Source organism: Molossus molossus, unplaced genomic scaffold (assembly GCF_014108415.1).
Source record: "Molossus molossus isolate mMolMol1 unplaced genomic scaffold, mMolMol1.p scaffold_m16_p_1, whole genome shotgun sequence".
NCBI classification, from domain to species: Eukaryota; Metazoa; Chordata; class Mammalia; order Chiroptera; family Molossidae; genus Molossus; species Molossus molossus.
In genome coordinates this window covers 105,040,452-105,049,392 of record NW_023425344.1, presented here as the reverse complement: position 1 = coordinate 105,049,392, position 8,941 = coordinate 105,040,452, and positions in this window count along the sequence as shown.

Genomic DNA, 8,941 nt, shown 5'->3' with positions numbered 1-8,941 from the left:
CCTTAGGGTTTTCTATGTATACTATCATGTCATCCGCAAATAATGACAGTTTCACTTCCTCCTTTCCAATTTGGATCCCTTTTATTTTTTCCTCATGTCTGATTGCTGTTGCTAAGACTTCCAGTACTATGTTAAATAAGAGTGGTGAAAGTGGACATCCTTGTCTTCTTCCTGTTCTTAATGGAAATGTTTTTAGTTTCTACCCATTGAGTATGATGTTGGCTGTAGGTCTTTCATATATGGCCTTTAGTATGTCAACATATGATCCCTCTATTCCCACATTGCTCCGTGTTTTTATCAGAAATAAATAATGAATATAGTTGAAGGCTTTTTCAGCATCTATTGATTTGATCGTGTCGTTTTTATTCTTCATTTTGTTTATGTGGTTTATCACACTTATTGATTTGTGAATATTGTACCAGCCTTGCATCCCTGGGATGAATCCCACTTGGTCATGGTAAATAATTTTTTTGATGTATTGCTGGATCCGATTCACTAGTATTTTCTTCAGGATTTTGGCGTCTATGTTTATCAGGGATATTGGACTGTAGTTTTCTTTCTTTGTAGTGTCTTTTTCTGGTTTTGGAATTAGAATTATGCTGGCCTCATAGAATGAGTTTGGAAGTCTTCCTTCTTCTTGAATTTTTTGAAATAGTTTGAGGAGAATGGGTGCTAGTTCTTTTTTGAATGTTCAGTAAAACTCCCCCATGAAGCCATCTGGGCCTGGGCTTTTGTTTGCTGGAAGAGTGTTGATTACCTCTTCAATTTCCTCAGTTGTTATTGGTCTGTTCAAGTTTTCTATCTCTTCCGGGAATAGTTTTGGGAGACTGTGTGTTTCTAGAAATTTGTCCATTTCGCTTAGATTGTCGAATTTGTTGCCATGTAGTTTTACATAGTAGCTGTTAAAGATCTTTTGTATTTCTGTGGTGTCGGTTTTTACTTGTCCTCTTACATTTCTGATTTTGTGTATTTGGGTTCTCTCTCTTTGTTTCTTGGTGAGTCTAGCAAACGGTTCATCAATCTTGTTTATCTGTTCGAAAAACCAGCTCTTTGTTTCATTGATCCTTTGAATTGTTTTTTTGGTCTCTATGTCATTTATTTCTGCTCTGATCTTTACTATTTCCTTTCTTCTGCTTGCTCTGGGGTTTTCTTTTTGTTTGCTTTCTAATTCTTTAAGTTGTGAGGTTAGACAGTCAATTAGAACTTTTTGTTGTTTCTTGAGGTAGGCCTGTAGTTCTATGAAGTTCCCTCTCAGAACTGCTTTTGCTGCATCCCATAGATGTTGTGTTGTTGTGTGTTCATTTTCATTGGTTTCCGGGAAGTTTTTAATTTCTTCCTTGATCTCCTCGGTGACCCATTCATTGTTTAATAACATGCTATTTAACCTCCATGTGTTCAAATGTCTTTGCTTTTTCTTGTTGCAGTTGATTTCTAGTTTCATGCCATTGTGATCTGAGAAGATGCTTGATATGATTTCAATCTTCTTGAACTTGTAGAGATTTAGTTTGTGTCTTTCTAACTTTGAGAATGTCCCATGTGCACTTGAGAAGAATGTGAATTCTGCAGTTTTGGGGTATAATTCTCTGTAGATATCTATTAAATTTATTTGGTCTAGTGCTTCATTTAGAGTCTCTGTTTCCTTGCTAATTTTTTGTCTAGAGGATCTATCCAGTGATGTCAACGGGGAGTTGAAGTCCCCTGCTAGGATTGTATTGCTGTCTATTTCTCCTTGGAAGTCCTCCAGAAGATTTTTAATATATTTTGTTGCTCCTATATTGGATGCATATATGTTTATCAAGGTTACATCTTCCTGTTGGATAGATACTTTCAATATTATGTAGTGGACTTCTTTGTCTCTAGTTATGGCCTTCATTCTGAAATCTATTTTATCAGATATAAGTATTGCTACCCCTGCTTTTTTTTGGGTTTCCATTTGCTTGAAAAAATTTTTTCCATCCCTTCACCTTCAACCTCTGTGAGTCTTTTGTTGTGAGGTGGGTCTCTTTTAAACAACATATAGATAAGTCATGCCTTCTAATCCAATCAGCTACTCTGTGTCTTTTTATCAGAGCATTCAGTTCATTTACATTTAAGGTGATTATTGATATCTACTTCTTTATTGCCATTTTTGTTTAGTGTGGTTATATTTTTCTTCCTATATCTTCAACTAAGTACAGTAGTCCTTTTAACATTTCTTGCAGTGCTGGTTTGGTGCTAATGTATTCCCTTAGCCTTTCATTGTCTGGGAAGCTCTTTATTTGACCTTCTATTTTGAATGATAGCCTTGCTGGGTAGAGTAGTCTTGGATTCAGATGCTTGTTTTTCATGACCTTGATTACTTCATGCCATTCCCTTCTGGCCTGTAGTGTTTCTTGTGAGAAGTCAGCTGAGAGCCTTATGGGGTTTTCTTTGTAGGTAACCTGTTGCTTATCTCTTGCTGCTTTTAGGATTCTCTCTTTGTCTTGAATTTTTGGCATTTTATTTACTATGCGTCTTGGTGTGGGCCTGTTTGGGTTCTTCTTACTTGGGGCTCTCTGTGCTTTTTGAACTTGAATGCCTTCTTCCTTCACCAAATTAGGGAAATTTTCTGTCACTATTTCTTTGAATATATTCTCTAACCCTTGCTCATTTTCTTCTTCTTTGGGGACTCATATGCTGCGAATATTATTATGTTTCCAGTTGTCCCACAGTTCTATTAAGCTGTCTTTCTGTTTTTTAATCGTTTTTTTCCTTTTGGTTTTCTGATTTGTTGATTTTTTCTATCCTGTCTTCTAATTAACTGATCAGGTCCTCAGATTCCTCTACTCTTGATTTTAGACCTTGCAATGTGTTTTTTATTTCTATTATGTCATTTTTTATCTCTTCTTGGTGGCTTTTAATTTCCAATTGATTTATTTTCAGCATCTCTATGTCCTTACTCATGCTGTTGAGCTTCCTCAAGATCATGGCTCTGAATTCTAGCTCTGTTAACTTGCCTAACTGTTCCACATTGATCTCATCTTCGGTGGAGGTTTCTTGTTCTTTTATTTGCCTTCTGTTTCTGTATTTCACCATTTTGGCTATCACAGTGGGCTTCGGAGCCTGTCAAGTTTTCCCTGTGGGTATTGGTGTTTTTGGTTCCCTCTCCTGGGTTTAGATGAGTGAGGGAGGACCCACATTAAACACCACTGTCAAGTCTTACTTTCCTGGTTAAAGTTGCTAGCCCAGGAAAGGTACTGTTATCTTCTAGCTTTTTGCCTGGAGGCTAGCAGTCAAGATTACTTGAAGAGTTTTGGGTTGTAAATTGATTGAAAAACTCCCTCAGGTGCTCAGCATAAGGGGATTTCCTGAGGGTGGGGCAGATGCTGGTTGTTAATGAGCCTCAATTAGCATTTCAACGGCCCACAGGGTGGGGTTAGATCTCTGAGGGAGAGGCTGCTGCCTCTCCCTCAGAGCTCTGGGAAGGAGCAATATGGCCACCATCCTGCGTGGCAGCAACTCAGCAAAAGCTCTGAGTGCCCTCCAAATCCCGAGTGTCCCCACACAGTTCCAGCCCAGTCTGCCCACCCTCTGCTGGAGCCCAAGGTGAGTGGCTGTGGCTTTTTTATCCTCTGTCCTGGTTCTGCACTGTGGAGCCGCTTGGGACTTTAACCCATTGGTACCACTCACAGCTAAGGCCGCTGCCGAGCTGCTGACCATGGGCTCCCAGTCCCCATCTAGCACCTTCGCAACCCTACCAGGATTGAGTCAGTGTCCCTGGTTATATGGTCCTCGCAAGCTGCCTTTTCTGTTGGTTTTTCCCATCGATTTGTCTGTGTTATAGTTGTAATTCCAGTTTGGTTCTGGGAGACGGTCTGTGTAGCTTCCATTCACTCCACTGCCATTTTGGATCCTTCTGTGAAAGGATTTTGAAGGTTCGAGAGCTGTGGCGGCAGGGGAAGCCAGACGGGGGCACCACAGATTAAGCTGTGCAGGAAGACGCTGTTCAGAATCCGGAGTAGGGCAATGAGAGTGATGGGCAGGAGAGTCTAGGGTATTTCTTTTGATTTTTAATTTTCTTTATTAATTAATTATTTTTTGTTACAGATGTTTCTCCTTTTCCCCCCACTGATTCCCTCCTCCCCCTCCCTCCCTGCCCTGTCCCCAGCTTTGTTGTCCATGTCCACTGTTCATGCATACATGCATATAAGTTCTGTAGTTTATCTCTCCCCACCACCCCCTCTTCTGGGCATTGTCATTCTGTACCCCACTTCCACGTCTCTGGGACTACCCCATTCCTCAGACTGTTATGTTCATTATATTCCACAAATAAGTGAGATCATATAATACTCGTCTTTCTCTTTTTGGCTTGTTTCACTTAGGATGATACTTTCCAGGTCCCTCCTTGTAGTCTGAAAGGATAAGAGATCTTTCTTTCTTATAGCTGCGTAGTACTTCATTGTGTATATGTAACACTACTTTTTTATCCATTCGTCTACTGATGGACACTTGGGCTGTTTCCAGATCTTAGCTATTGTAAATAGTGCTGCTACAAACATGGGGGTACATATATTCTTTCTGATTGGTGTTTCAGGCTTCTAAGGGTATATTCCTAGAAGTGGGATCACTGGGTCAAATGGAAGTTCAATTTTCAATTTTTTGAGGTAATACCATATTGTTTTCCATAGTGGCTGCACCAGTCTGCATTCCCACCAGCACTGTACTAGAGTCCCCTTTACTCCACACCCTCGCCAACTCTTGTTGTTTGATGATTTGTTGATGGCGGCCATTCTGACCGGTGTGAGGTGATACCTCATTTCTTTTTAATGATTTATCATTTTGTTCTCTAATTACTAAAGTAATACCTATTGATTTTAGTGTATGGAATTTGGTATTTGGAAACTTTGGAAAATGTAGACAAATACAAGGAAGGAAATAAACCTATATCCTGTACTCAAAGCAGGTTCTTTTCCCCAAAATTCAAGTTTACATCACCTCATGGTTTGGACATTGAAACTCAACATTCAAGTATTTAGTGATTTAAAGAACAATAGGAGTTATGTTAGCTTAGGTGGTTAAAAAAGGAATTTTTTTTTAAGAAAAGAATTTTTTAAGGCATTTAGTGAAAGAACCCAGGAATGCCCATCAGACCATCACCTTTTCTGCTCATCTTGTTATGGGTAGGAAGCTCTCTGTGTCCCAAACTGTTGCTGGTGGAGGTGGGCTTCTTGCGATGTCACAAGAAAAGAAATTTTCTGAGACTCACATGGTCCCCTGTTACTCTGCTCCGCCATGGAAGAAGTCCAGCAGTGTCTTCAGCAGAGCTAGGATTAAAGCCGTTGCGTAGAGTTTTCTGTTCTATATTTGCACAGTCCGGTCCAGCATCAGGCAAGCTTAGCTTGTGTTCTCAGCATCAGTCTACTGTGTGTGGGTTCTGCATGGCCATGGGCCACATGGCTTCTAGGACCACATGGCTATATAGGGAACAATAAAACGAGAAAAGCCAGAGGAACAAGAGAGAGAGAATTCTTTTGTCTGGGGATCTTAATCTAAGATTTCGGGTGCTTGCAATGGCTCCACCCCCTCTAGCCAAGTATCTTTGTTTCCAGGTGAAACTGATAGACTAGTATCTTCCCTGTGTCATCCTGACTTTACTGCGCATGTGGCCATCTTCCCCTTCCCCCAGTGATCTGTAGGGAAGGGACTGGTGGTTCCCTGGGGAGTGTAAAGTTGCTGGTGAAGCTGCCCAGATGGCCATGCTTATGTCTGGCCTCCCTTTTGCTCCTTTCCTGTTATTAATATTAACCAGCTACTTACAATGGTAATGTTTCCACCTGAATAATGGCCACAGGAAACAAGAATTCTCTTTATTACTTGTGCCTGAACCCTGAAGTACATGGATGAAACTGGGTTCACGTGCCCAGTTAGGCTAGAGCAGTGCAATGAGTAGGAATGGAGGCACTGGGAGGGACAGGAATGGTGGTGGAGGGTGGAGGAATTGGGTGGTGCTTCCTCTTTCTGGCTTCAGCCTATGTCTTGTGACCAGCCTTATACTTCAGGAAATGTTAGTCATGACCAGCAGGCTCAAAAATATACATGTTTAGCCCTGGCCGGTTTGGTTCAGCGGTTAGAGCGTCGGCCTGCGGTCCTGAGAGACCCGGGTTCGGTTCCCGCTAAGGGCGCGTGCCTCGGTTGCAGTTTGTCCCCTGCCCTGGTCGGTTGTGTGGGTGGCAGCCACTCAATGTGTTCCCTTCACATCGATGTTTCTCTCTCTCTCTCTGTTCCTCTCTCTCCCTCCCACTCTACCTGAACAAAAATGGAAAAATGTCCTCGGGTGAGGATAAACAAAAAAATATATATATACATGTTTATATACATAAATATTTTTCTATATATGTTATATATAAATATATGCATTATAAAAATATATTTATTTAATAATATAAATATATTGATTTGATAAATCTATTTAATAATATATTTAGGTATATAAATATATTACATATAATAATATGTATAAATATATAGTTCTTTATTTCCACCTCAGAATTTTTATCACCTTTCATCACCAAAGATCCTTTTTGCAAGCTTGATAATTCCTTTTATTATCTTTCCCAATGAATTGCAATTCTTTGAATGAGTTTATCTTGCTTAAACAGATATATTGGGAGAACATTGGTTTCAATTTTGTTCTCTTTTTCTCTTGCAAAATTGAGTCATGGTTGATCTGGTCCTAGAAATTTCACTTCAAAAAAAAGCAACAATGATTTTCAGAATCAGCACTAAATAAATTCATCTTTGTCACTAAGATCTATTCATGAGACTAAATGGAATTTGTTTTTGTTTTTTTTTCAAGAAAGACTTTGGACCTAAAAAGGCAGTAGGTAGAACAACAGAGTGTTTTCTCTGGAGCAGGATTCCTTGGGTTCAAGTCTCTACCCTGTCATTTACTGTATATTCTGTGTTAATTTCCACATTTGTAAAATGGTGATAATGATAATGCTTATCTCATAAAATGATTGTAAGGTTGAACCAAGCAAATATATGAAAAATTCTTAAGGAGTGTTGGGAATGTACTATAGGGTCAATAATATTAGTCATTATTATGTGATTTTATTCAAAAGTATTGTCAGAAATATTTCCTGAGGAGAAGGTAATCAGATAAGTTCTCAAGTAGTGGCTTAAGAAGAGGTAGACTCACCCACTGAACTCCCTGCCAAATTTTTTTTTTAATTTTTATTTTTAATAAAGGTCATTTGATCTTGGTGTATTATTATTATTTTTTAAATTAATTTAGTTTTGCTACAGATGTTTCTCCTTTTTCCCTCATTGACACCCTCCTCTCAATCCAACCCACCATCCTCAGCATTGTTGTCTGTGTCCATTGGTCATGCATATATCCATATAAGTTCTTTGGTTTATCTATTCCTCCCCCCCTTGAAGTTTGTCAATCTGAACCCTACTTCTATATCTTTAGGTCTATTTTGTTCATCAGCTTATTTTGTTCATTATATTCTACAAATAAGTGAGATCATGTGATACTTGTCTTTTTCTGACTGGCTTCTAATTGAGTAGAGACCCAACCAAGAGTGCCCTTCCTTTCTACAGGGTTTTTCAGAATTGCAAAAATTGCTATGTGGTTAACATTTTGCTTCCTGGATCTACTGTTTTATTCAAATAATGACTGATAGAATTTATTGGTATACTAAGAACATTCTGCCTATGTTTTTATTATCATACTCAGAAGGAATTCCATTAAACTAATCAATGTAGGCTTATGGTTGCCAAGTTCCAAAGAAATCCAATATGCCCAAGGTTGTAATGAAGGGACCACAGTTTTAGCAATATTTATTGACTCATCTTTTATCTCTCTGACTCATTTGTAACCACCCAAATTCTTCCCCAAGTTAATCCTCTTCTGAGGAAATGTCCAAATAAATGGTACAGTATAGTGTTTCCCAGGCTCTGACCTTGCTTGGAGAACCAGAAAGAGAGAAAATTTCTTTCTGGGGGAAAAAAGAAGAAGAAGAAAAAAAAAGCACAGTTAAAGTCAAGCCCTCTAGAAAAAGAGAAGTTGCTATTTTCCACCAACTATTTTGAGATCCTGCAGTTTCCTTATCCTGATGTTCTTTTGTTTTTCTATGCTTAGCTCAGGAGGAGCGTGAGTGCCTGAAATGGGAAGGAGAGATCAGACTTTAAAAAGAAGACTGAGCTGTTTAAAAATATTTAACCAGAAGCTATTTTAATGAGTGATACATTCTTACATTAGGGAGATTTACAGAGTGACAACAGAAGTTTTGAAGTGTAAGCAAATTTAATCCAGTTACATTAGGAAGTCTATGGAGTGATAGCAAGGATGACTTGAATATACTTGGAGGATTAGTCAAATTTCTCTCTGGAGATTGCTTCATTTAGAGGTGAAATTTTAAAACGGTAATCCCTGTTGTTGGAAAGAGAAAGAAGCAACATGATAATTTAGTTATTTGGTTTTCATGAGGGAAACAGAAAATGTTCAAGTTAATTTATTCAGGTACAAGGGAAATATATTTTATTCAAGAAATATGTACAGCCCAGCCAGTGTGGCCTGGGATAGTCCCATGAACCTAGAGGTCGCTGGTTTGATTCCTTCTTAGGGCACTTGTCAGGGTTGTGGGCTCAATCCCCAGTAGGGGGTGTGAGAAAGGCAGAAGATTGATGTTTCTCTCATCAATGTTTCTCTCTCTCTCTCTCTCTCTCTCTCTCTCTCTCTCTCTCTCTTCTCTCCTTTCTTCTCTCTCTAAAATCAATAAAAACACATTTAAAAGAAAAGAGATATTCACAGTTAAAAGAGTGAACACATTCTGAGGAATGAGGTAAAGATGATAAAAACTGAGAGTTGATAATATCCCTAGTAATTCATTCTTTTGTAGCAGTTTTACTGAGATATAAATTCATACACCGTGAAGTTCATACATTCAGTGTTTAGAAATATATTTACAGAGTT